The following is a 12,603-nucleotide window of genomic DNA, read 5'->3' on the forward strand; positions in this document are numbered from 1 at the left end:
GCCCGCGTGCAGCAACAAAGAACCGACACAGCCCAAAATAAATAAAATCATTTTTTAATTAAAAAAATTTTTTTTAAATGGGGTAAAATAGCTAATCCATAGGATCAAATGAAAAACGTATGCGAGTCACCTACTTTAATGGAGTACCTGACAGACAGTAGATGTCTATCCACGTTGGCCAGTATTGCTGTGTTTGTAGAGAAGCCTGTGGCAGGGGTGTCATGGTAACAGGCTGAGGATAAGCAGAACTTTCTCCCTTCTCGAGGAACAAGGATGTAAGCATTCCAATGTACCAAAGATTAGGTACCTCCAACCCAAGAGGAATAAACAGCCCTTCGCAACCCTCAGACCTGACCTGGCCCCAAGGCGGGGCTACTTCCTTCTGTACAGTTATCAAACCCTCTAACATAAGCCACGTATATGGTGGGTGGGATTCAAGGAAGGACTTGGGCAGAAGGGCACTGTTTGAGAGTCATTCCCACAAATATTTTCCATCGTCATGCGTCCGACGGGTCTGGGCTGGCTGCTAAGGGCAGCCCGAGGGTGAATAAATCCTGACCTGCTCCAAATTGGGAATAGGGTCCCATGTGTGCAGAACACTGAACTGAATGCCAACGGTGAGGGAGCGAGGGGGAGGGGAATGACACACGAGGTAGTTCTTCCACTGAAAGGAGCTCACAGCTGAAGTGGAGATAATGTCCCAGAGGAACCAACTAAAGAACATTTCAGAGAGGAGTGAGTCCACAGCTACGAATGAGCATGGCATCAGTGGAGGGCGAGTGCTGAGCAGCAGTGCGAGAGGGTTAAGTGGAGGCTAGTCCTGAAACCTGGTGCTTAAAGAGACTGGCAGCCCCTGAGTTCAGGCCGCTAACTGCAGTCAGGCTGGGCAAGATGGCGCAGGTGCACTCCAGCACTTGTCAAGGTGTCCCCACCTCCCAACACTCATCACAGGCTCCAGAGGTCCCAAAGGCTCCCTTGTTCCTTCCACGGGGCGGGAGCAGCTCCGAAATTACAGGGGAACGTTAAAGACTAAGATGCGGCTTCCAGTCCAACAGAGGCATGGCAGTTAATAAACATAACAGCAACAACAATCAATCAGCATTCAAAGACCACTTGCAATACACCAGGCATGGTTTTCAATATTTTCTCAGTATTAACTTATTTAAGCCTCCCCAAAAGCCTATGAGATCGATACTATTATTGTAATATTACCATAATTTTTCATAAGAAGAAACAGAAACAGAGAGGTGAAGTAAGAAGCTGGGATGACTTTGAAGAACTTTTTGATAAACGTGCACTGCTATCATTCAAATTCCTTCTCACGCCCCACACTGGTTATCTTCCAGCCAGAGCTGCAGGTCACAGTGCAAACAGGCTGAGACTTAACCAAAGGAAACAATTCAGGTGAGCGTTCGTGCTACTACCTTGGTCTCATCAGCACTCTCTTCTAGAGAGTTGAGATGATGGCGCACAGACACTGTGGCGCCACCGTGTTGACCCTGAGCAGGGTGATGAGGTGCCCCACCACTGGTTCCCTCCTTGTGCTGCCATGTGCCTCCAGCTCATCTCCTTGCCCTTTGCCTCTATCACTTCCTGTTTTATCTAACCCCCCCACCTGCCCCCAACAAGTATCTTAATCACACACTGATTAGTAGCCATGTGGGCCTCACTGTGGTCTTAAACACTTTCTAACAGTTAAATCTGAGTTTGAACACAGGTTGGAAATGAGGCTACTGATTTTCTTAGCAAGAGAAGTGAAGTAGAGAAGACTGTACTTCACCCTAAGGGACATATTAACTGAACCTGTTTTATCAAAATCTATTCAGTTTTAGTAGCATGCTTGTTTCAACTGGCTCTAACTGAGCATTTTCCATCAAGAAGCAGCCAACAACTACCTTAGGTACCTCCAAGATACTCCTAAGTAAGGCACATTAGCAGATGGAGCCCAGGTGCATATGTGCATGCCACAGGAGCATGTGTCGGGGTACATGTGGGATTGGGGGCTAACAGTGACAACTGTATTATGCTTGAATTCTAGTATAAACAAGCATGGGTCGCTGGAGTCCATCTAGACACAGAATACCTAGACCCTCACTGACTGGCTGAAATCTCCACCTGAATTCTACAACAGGCTTGCAAAAACTCAGCTTCCATGGCAGTCCTTCTCTGCAAGCCAACTGGCACAAAGAAAAACCAACACCATGGAAGCACTAGGAAAGAGAACCTATAGATGCTTATTTTTTAGGAGCTTGGATTCTTCCTCCTATTGCTTGGTGAAGAAGCCTCAGATCCCAGTCTCTTTGTCCCTACTGGTTTGTGTCCATTTCTGAGTATCTGCACCCTCTGTGATCCAAGAAGGCTTACAGAAAGCCCTAAGTGGGTAAAAGGTACTAATTTAGCAACAGTGACATGTTTCCAGGCCCCAAATGCCTCAATTTAACATCTGGCTTTGGCTCAGAACAATACACTCAAGACACCAACGTCTCTTCGGTATTCACCAAGCCAAGGGCTCTTCAGAGTATGTTTCTCTCTTCTTCATCACCACAGTAATATTCGACCCAATCCTTACTCTCAGAGGAATAACTAAAGCTTTCTTTTTCTTTGTGGATATCCTAGACACAGAGCTTGGATAAAAGGGAAATAAGACAAAGGGCAAGCAGAAAACAAATCAAAGACTCATTTGTGAGCAGACCAACCCATCATTTCCATGGACAGAGGCCCATGCCCTGGTCTCCTAACCAACCTCCAGTTTTTCAGAATCACTCTAGTGAAGGTAAGCTCCAGGGAAAAACACTCCATCACCCATCTTAATTGGCTCACAGCAAGAAATTTAATCAATCTAACCAACTGAGATGTCCCTAAAAAGCTTATCTGATTCTACTCTAAATCTGCAGAGCTTACCTTTTGTATATACTAAATAATTAATATAATTGCATAGACTCCATGTGATACCTGTGATAAATTACGTGCTCAGAATTCGAGATGTATCTGCTTGGGAGCCTTAATGTGATTTAACTGATAAAGTCCACTATTCACCTGAATCATCTGTCAAATTTTGAAGCCAGAATAATTTATGCACCCAGACATATGTATTGAACATATGCATACAACATTCACGTAGCTGGTTTAGATGACTCAACCACTTAAAAAATATTCTTAATTTCCCTGTGAACCCACAAAAAGCAAAGCACTCTTGCAAAACCAAACCAAACTACCAATGCTGCTTGGAAACAAACAAACAAAAGACAGCTGGGCCCCAGAGTTCGTGTTGTGGTATTGTCTCAAGGGAGCATTAAAACAGGAATCAGCAGAACTGGGCTGCAATCACAGCGTGCTATTATTTATCTTTAGGACAGGAGGCAAGTCATTTAACTCCTGTGACGTTCAGTTGCTATACACAATGTTGAAGTTTTTTTAAATTTACCCATAATTCCTCTACATGGAGATATACTAAAACAGTTAACAGTGGTTAACTGCTTCCAGCCTTTTCTGCAGGCAAATTTCTATCTACATCCATGTCTTCAACCACACACATAACCATATTAATAGCTATCTTCTTGGAACAAAATTGTATAAAAAAACAAGATTGAATTCTTAGCTTTTTTCTGGCCCTAAAAAACTCTGAGATTCTGGGAATAAAGAGGACCAACAATTGCCCTGCTGCTTGGTGTAGGTGGCAGAGACATGGAGTAAATGCCCGCTGACTCAGAATGGTTGGGGAAAGGGCTCTTATGGATCACTGAATATTCCAGATAGGTGAGAGGTGGTCAGCACAGGTGCAAGGTAAAGTGGGCAGGAGACCGGATGAAGAGGAGGAAAAGACCAGAGAATAGGGCAGCTCTGGGGTCACTCTGCAGGGAAAGAATCAGCACAAAGAGAAAATGTGCAACCCAGAGGACAGGGAGAGATGCCAATCAAAACAGCCAAGATGGAAAGTCATAAATCACTCCCAGAGTCAGCAAGAGTAAAGAGAACTGGAAAACTGCAAAGTCTCTTACACTGTTAGTGGGGTTGGTTCAGCCTTGCCGGAGAGCAATTTGGAAACATCTATCACAAGCTTTAAAACTAAGGATGCCTTTCGACCCCACAGGGGAAACTGCAAATTTGGCCCCAATTTTTCACCCTTCCTGAATCCATGACTTTGCCATGTAACTCTGCAGTACCCTGCAACTGTTTTGCCCCTTGATGCTGGGCTCTGTCACATGACTTACTTTGTGAGGTCCATAAATGTGATATAAGAAGAAACGTGAAAAGCATGTGGAAGAATGAGCTTGCTATGTCTCTGCCAATAACATGAGAACATGTTTGGGCCAGCGTGCTAGAGAATGAGAAGCAATGGAATAGAGCAGCAGTCCCCAACCTTTCTGGCACCTGGGCCCGGTTTTATGGAAGACAATTTTTCCACAGATGGGGCGGAAGGAGGGGGAGTGTTCAGGCAGTAATGCAAGTGATGGGGGGGATGATTCAGGCGGTAATGTGAGCAATGGTTCAGGTGGTAACCTGAACAATGGGGAGCGGCAGATGAAGCTTCGCTCACTCACCCACTGCTCACCTCCTGCTGTGCAGCCCGGTTCCTAACAGGCCTCGGACTGGTGCCGGTCCATGGTCTGAGGGTTGGGGGCCCCGGAACAGAGCCAAGTTCCCCCAGTCACCAGGCCCCAGACAGCCTAGATCAGCCAACAGCCAGCCAACTGATGCCTAGGCATGAGAGCAGGCCCAGCCAAGATCAACAGAGCCAGCTAGCGGACCCCCAGCTGATCCCAGTCTTGTGAATAAGGCTTACTGTTTGTGCCACAGAAGTTCTGTTTTGCAGTATCACTGTAGCAATAGATAACTAATACTTCCATCAGCTCCGTATCTAAGAATTTGTCGAAAATAAATCACCAAAGATACGTACAAAGATTTGGCTACACATATGCTCATCACAACACTGCTTATAATATCTAAAATATAGAAACTATTTACAAGACAATAATAGGGATTAGTTAATCATAACATGCTACATCTGTACAATGAAATACCACCCAGCCACGCTGCAGAAAAGCAGTAAGATGAAAAAGAATATTTACCATGCGCTAAGTTGATCATCAAACTATATATAGAATGATCTTGTACTTGTAAATATGTATAATCAGGAAAAAAAGACTGAAGCATAAACACCAAAATATCAGTAGTTATTTTGTCTGGGCGGTGTGCTTGTGGGAGATTTTTATATTCCTGATTTAGTTTATATGCCATTTCTACAGTAAATATGTATATCTTTAGAAATTCTTTTTAAAGTACTGTTGAAAATTAAGAAGAAAGACCTCAGCAGACAAGGGCACTAGTGTTGGTCATGGAAACGTGAGTGACGAATGGAGACAGATATATATGGACTGATACCAATCAGAAACCAATGCCACAAAGATGGGAGGGCACAGGAAGAGACAAACGCTAGCAGAAAAGGTCTGAGCAGGGTGAGAGCTGCTCTTTCACCTGACTCTCTCCATTTCCTCCTTTTTAATTTGGGATGGGAAAAAAAAAGGACAGCTGCATTATTAATGCATTAATTATGATAATAGTCTGTGTGCGACTAATACATGTCAAACCACCCTCATGCCAAATTGAAAACTGACATTTTTACTTCATGAATATTGCTCCATCAGTGACATTTATTGTACGTTCCCAATCTTGCAACAGTGAATGTCAGGTCAAAAGCATTTGCTTTCTTTCCACTTTATTTCCTATTTCAAAGCAGTAAGCTGTCACTGTTAATTGTGATGCAAAGTCAGATTGCACTCAGAGAATCTGACGCCACTTGCTTCCTGAACATCTTGCTTTGGCCCCTGGAAAACTACACTGCACCAGGGCTCCTTCAACTCCTACTTAAACTTTAAATCATCACCAGAACCCTGGCCGGCCCTATCTCTATTTTTTGTTTCATTTTTCTTCAGAGCACGCATCATCATCCAGAATATGGTATATTTACTTACTTTGTTGATTGCCTATCACTCTCTATTATAAGTTCTCCAAGGGTGGGAATTTTTGTTTCATCCACTGCTATATTCCCAACAGCTAGAATAATCCTCACACATAATTGGTGCTCAACAAATATTTGTTGAATGAAAGAATCACTTTGCATGAATGGACTTCTCAGAATCCCCAGAGGTAAAGTGTTCTAGCCAAATATTTTATCCCATTTAAACCATACAATGATTTTTTGAATCCTGAGTTATTAGTGACCTATAGGACGATCCATTACAAAACAGACTTTTCAAAAAGCTGCATCATTCAAGCACTCATTTTTCATCTCTCATTTCATATTTACTCTTGAAAACCCTCGACTGCACTCCCCTGCCCCTGTCATGTGTCTATTGTACAACTATCCCATAATCACTCACTGATCACCAATTTTCAACCACCATGTTTCCTGGAAATTTTCACCAACCTACAACTACATAGTTCCTAAAATAATCAACAAGCATTTATTCATAATCCACAATGTGTTCATCACATCACATACCACTAAGGAGGAACAAAGGAGAAAAAGCATAGCCCCTGATAGCAAAAATGTAAACTTTAGTTGGAGAAAGGAAAACTTTGGATGTGATGTCATGTGGAAGTGCTGCTGTAACTTCAAACCTGCTATGCCCCAAACTGAACTTACTATATATCTGCCAAACTTTCTTCCCCAGCATTTTCCTATGAAAATGGCATGTGGTCAATTAAATTAATTAATAAAAGCATGAGTCATTATTATTTAGTAAATAACATTTTATAGATGGTCACACTGATTAAAACCACAGCAATCACAAGAAAGAGAAATCATGATTTTTTACCAGTAAGGAAATCAAAATGAAAATGAAAAGTATTTTGTATGTTTAAGAAATAAAGACGACGTGTGTGTATCTGTGTACGTAAAGGTTCACTGAATTCGATGAATAAACCTGAACAGGTACTAAGCACCTAAGGTTGAAGGAATTGAGAAGCGATTAGGAAAGGAGATGAAACAGGCTGGGCCACGACATGCCTAGCACTGTGCCAGAAGTTGCCGCAGACACACAGGAAAAGGAAGACATTCCCTTGCTGCCCCTTCCCCATGTCTGGGGAGTTACATGGCATCATTTCTACTATTTCAAGAAAGAATATTCTTCCTCTCAAAGGGATATCAGATTTTTTTTTTAAATTAACCTACAGTTATTTACTGTAAAGAACCTTCCTTTATACTAAAGAATGTCTCTCCTACATTTTGGAGCTAAACTGTCCCTTTCTTTCATGATACAATGGTAATAACACCCGGCGAAATCTTTTTTAAAAATGATCCTTAGTTGACAATATCATGTTGGTCATCATGATTAATTTTAAAATGTGATTTTGAAACCAAAAGTCAGACCGTCACCACTCTAGGCTACCTTCCACCACCAACAGTGGAATTGTGACCAAAGGAAAAGGAAGATATATCCTATATCTTAGGATATATGACTGTGGATGTACCTGTCACCAAGTCCTGATATATTACGTCGTTACATGTAGAGAGAGAAATTAACAGCATCCAAAGAGCAAACACACTCTTCAGGAAGATTAAAAGTCTCCAGGATCTAAAATAACCATGTAAAGCTCCTGGTTTGGTCTGATCCAAAGGAAGGTTTGGTTTCAGATCTGGATGCAGAGGAGAGCCAATCATGGCAGTAGGAACTGAACACACCAGAGATGTCCCTGTGTAGCCAGCCAAGGCCTTGGCATCTTGATACATTAAAGGGGAGCAGCCTCTCTAGACCAGGCTCCCTGGTGGCCATGAGAAGCCAGCTACCTTTCAGATGTGTGGCTCTCTGACATACAAAAGAGCAAGCACAAGAGAGGGGGAGAGGGAGGGTGAGCCTAGAACTGAAAAGACAGAATGAGAGAAGTGACAGGAAAGCGGTGCAGTCAGGCAGCTCAGCATCGTGTCAGTAGAAACACCAGATGTGAACTCTAATTACTTTTTCCACCTAACTCTGTTCGTGTTTTACAAACCAGTACTGACACTTGAACAAAGAGCCTTGAAAAAGCAGGCAGGAGCTAGGTACGTAAATAGCCGGCACTTTGGAGCTACCCATCACCATCTTTTAAAGAGTGGAGAAGACGGTGGTGGCAGCTTCCCAATCAACACACGGCAAGGAGCAAGTGCATAGCTCTGGCAGTGTACGCGTCCATTCAGCATAGGGAACATTTAATTGCGAACCCTTCAACTCACTGGGAGGCGACAGCTCAGGGGGGTTACTTGTAAGTGAGAGGCAAGAAGAGAGAAGGTTTATAAAAGCAGCCAAGAACACACCCTGTTCTAGTACAGACTCCACATGGGTTCATTTGGGCCCTTGAGGAAATCTCAAGACCAATACATGCATGCTCTCTGCGTTGTGTCACTGTGTGTGTTTGTGTAAGATCATGTGAGATTTTTTCCCTCCATACTTCCACCCCTTTTCAACACCAAAATCAAAAGAAATGGTATTCTTAAATAACTATCAATGTCTAACATCTAGTAAGTGCTCAATGTTTGTTGAGCTGAAAAGATCTGAAATGGAGATGGCCATAGCCAAGCTATACTCCAAACACAACCCTACTCAATAAATTTTATCTTGCTTCTTCACCCATTTGGGGGTATCTAACTTGACAACAAAATGACTACTTATCCCCAAAAGGCAACTAATGCTGCACACAAAACCAAAAATTCATTTCTGTCTTCTAAGTTCAAAGACAAAATCGGGCCTCCAATCATCAGATTTGGTCAAATTTACCTCCTAAACATTTCTCTCTCTCTCCATCCTCACTTCCTCAGATAATTGCCTCCTTATTCGTCTCCCTGCCTTCTCACCTGTCCTACAATCCACGCTCCAGATGGGGATGAGTTATTTTTAAAATAGTTTGTGATATGCCACTTCACTGCTCCAAAAACCACCATTGGCTCAGCATCATTTACGAGGTGAAGTAGAAATGGATTTGATGAAAGAACTTGAGAACCATACATGGAAGATGAGCAGAAATGCCAGGAGGCTGCCACAGCAGCAGGGATGCTGTCCCAGGAACTGCCTGATGGGGTCCCGTGCTGCTGGCACTGGGCCCCTGATGGGCTGCTGCCCCCACCTGGCCATCACCAGAGTAGGTTCTTCCTCCCACCCACTAAGCCTGGCTCACAGGGCTTTCTGAGGCTGCAGAAAGTGAAACTAGCCTTTGGAGCTTCAGTAACAGAATGAGGGTCCCAGCTCCCTTTCAGACTGACACCAGCAAACTCCTCGTACACAGAAGGCGGACTCAACTACTAGGCAGCCTCAAACAATCACAAATACAATCATTCATCAAACTGTAAGCTACTCTTTACCCACCTATCCTCAGAACACGGCAAGTACAAGAGGAGGCACCCCCACGCAGCTCTGTTCCTTAGCCCTCAACACAGCTCTTGACCAGACGCAGAGAAACGAAGACCCCACTGTCTCTTTTTGCCAGGGTTCTGTAAGATGGGAGACTGTCCAGATGCTGCTGCAGGACTGCTTAGCCACCCAGACTTGCATAACGAGCTTAAATTTAGCACTAGAACCTAGAACCAGAATTAACCTGACAGAATTCCCTGTATTTCCTATCTGAGCTTCACAATGAACCACAAAAAGCTCTAAAGCTTAAAAAATAACTCCAAATGGTTAGAACGGCTCCAAGAAAAATCATGCCGCCTTGTACAGCATCTGCTCTGTGCCAGGTATTCTACATACGGTAGGTAACGCTTTATGTTCATAAACACTGTTATGGACCGAACGTCTGTATCCCTCCAAAATTTATATTTTGAAATCCCAAACTACAACGTTATAATAGTAGGAGGTGGGGTCTTTGAAAGGTAATGAGGTCATGAGAGTGAGCCCTCATGAATAGGATTCCTTATAAGAAACACAAGAGGAATGATTTTTCTCTTGGCCATGTGAGGACACCCAATCTGCGAGCACCCTGATGTTGGACTTCCTAGCCTCCAGAAACGTGAGAAATAAACATTAACTGTCTAAGCCACCGAGTCCATGGTATGCTGTCATACATCCTGGATGAACTAAGACAAACCCTTTGAAATAGGTCCTATGCCCATTGTCAGATGAGGTAACGGAGAATGGACTCTTGTCCTCCAGGCCAGTGCTACTGAAAGTGTGGTCCCTGGATGTCAGCATCTCCTGAGAAACTGTTAGAATTGCAAAGTCGTAGGTCCCACTTCAGACCTGCTGAATCAGAATCTCGGAAGGAGGGGCCCAGTAATCTACAGTTTAACAAGTTCTGCCGACACCCACTAAAGCCTGAGAACCACTACTCCGTAGCAGTGTTTCCAGAAGTGTGGTATGATTTCCCTTGAGGGTATGACACATTTGCCACATGGATGAACTTTTAAAAAATACAGCTGTTACATATTCATTTTAATATGGACTGGGTAAAAAACCTGGCTTACACATTAAACCCATGATTTCACAGACATACTGCTTAAGAAGATGCCAAATCTCCTTAACGCAAACAAGAGCATCAGTATAAAGAAAACCAATACAGTTGCAGAAAGTTACGGTAAGATCGGGGAAGCTGATAAATAAATTACTAAAGTCTAGGATACACTTCATACCCCCAGTCCCAGCTGTAAACTAGCGATAAGAACGCGAGTCCCACCTCTAACTGAGCTTCTTTCAGGATCCACTCCCCTTTCTAAAATCTCTTCTACCTCATACCCAAACTTAACCTTAGAACCTTTGTCCATGGCTTTCAACCTCAGTCAAAATTAAGACAGAGGAGTTTGTGGCTCTATCTCATCTGATAGGATGAGAGCCTAGAATCCTGAATGAAAGGCACAGAGAGAAGGAATGACTACAGAAGTGGGCAGGGGCTCAGAACTAGAAAGCTGCAGGAAACAAAGTCTGCCATCTGCTCCAATTACTGGTCCCAGTGTCACCTGCCACACACCACCGGGCACTATTGGCAAAAGGACCTGCAGGTTGGCAAGGTTAAAACGGGAAGGGGCAGTCAGAGCTGACATCATCATTTTTCTACTACTACGAATAATGCTTACTTACTATTATTATTATTATTTATAATGAAGCCATTTAAACCCCATTCAATAAGAGGTTTAACAAGCCCGTTAAGAACAGGAAACCTATTTCCTACCTGGCACTGTTTATGCACATCACTAGGAGACACTCGCTAGCAGGGGAGGCCCATTAACTCTAACCAAGAATCTTGGCAGGAGGTCCTGGAAGGAAAATAAATCCCTCAGGTAGAATTACTGTGTGGTCAATGAGGCCACAGCTCCCGTCTGGCTAGGCTGTACTCTAGGCTGAAGATCCACAGACGCACCAGGATCACTCTATGGTTATGCTGGAGACAAGAATCCTCCTGTCCCTCTACCTTCTGAAGCCAGCTGGGCACAGCGTTACCTGCACAGCCAGCTCTGGGGACAGCTGAGAAGTGACACAGGCCATTCATCACCTACCTTCCTATGTGCTCTTCCCCCGTAATGGGCCATATTCTCCACTCTCATCTGGCTCTCCCTGCTCTTCTTCTGCCCCCTGGACACTCAGAACGCCCACTCTCTGATGGCTCCTTTTCAGCCCACAGACCACCTCTGGACCCACCCTTCTGCAGCCCCCTCAAGACTCACCTTCCCTCTGTCACCTTCCCTTAAGAAAGGATTGTGTCTAGCTAACTCAGTAAGCAAAGTTACCCACAGTGTTTAAGGCCAGCCATAGCGGAAAAGCTCAACATCACAATGTCTGACTTAGGTAAGAAGAAGCCAGGGGTCACCATCCCCAGGGACGTACCTCTTGAACAGGGAATTCAAAGGATCCAAAGCAATGAATCCCTAAGAGTTGGATTCCAAAGTCTAGTGCCCAGCTGAGACCACTCAGGAAACACCGTGGTTGCAAGGGATTTTCTGATTCTTTCTGCCCTCCCTCCAAGCCTAATCGCACAGCAACCACACACTGGACCTGGTCAGCCTTGAAGCCGGTTTCCTGGTACAGAGCTCAGCGCTTCCCGCCCCAGTGACGCTTTCTCCCCAGCAGAGGGCAGCAGCCGTCAGAGGCCGGAGCTACTGGTGCGCAGCCATCTCAGAAGCAGGTATGGTAAAATGGGAGGAAAGAGAAGCAAGGGAAGAGGCAGTGTGAGGGCGTGGAGGGAGCACGGAGCACTGGCCACCCCATCACTCTGCTGTCAGCTCGCACTTCTGGTGGAGTCTGGTTTTCTAGCCAATGCTCCCCACAGCCCAGTGCTTTTTGGCAAGTCTGTCTCACCCTGAATGGCCAGTTTGGAAGGCTCTGCGTTATTAATCTGGCCCAGGAAACACCAGCACACTTAAACCTCTTAGCTTTCCCTTACTCAGCTGCTGATGCCACGTGGAAAACTCGAAGAAAAAGGAAAGGATAAAAAAACGTCCCACCACATTTGAGTCAGAAGTAGTTCTGCTTCCACAGCAGATATTTTCTACATTCCACTGGATTCCTTTTACGGCAGCGACATTTACATGAAAACAGGGCCTAGGATGGCAGACTCCCTGGGTCTAAAGTCACCGTTGTCCTTGCTGGGCTGCCGCCAGAGCCAGCAGCAGCGTGAGATCAGGCAGCGGCATCCGGTTTTCAG

The 12,603-nt window shown here is 44.4% G+C and overlaps 1 protein-coding gene across 5 annotated transcripts in view; it reads right to left on the reverse strand.

Moving 5' to 3' along the window:
• Positions 1–12,603, reverse strand: part of NRXN3 (neurexin 3) — a 1,619,945-nt gene that overhangs the window by 1,276,018 nt on the left and 331,324 nt on the right. The window lies entirely within an intron of this gene.

This window comes from Phocoena phocoena, chromosome 2 (genome assembly GCF_963924675.1).
Source record: "Phocoena phocoena chromosome 2, mPhoPho1.1, whole genome shotgun sequence".
Lineage (NCBI taxonomy): Eukaryota > Metazoa > Chordata > Mammalia > Artiodactyla > Phocoenidae > Phocoena > Phocoena phocoena.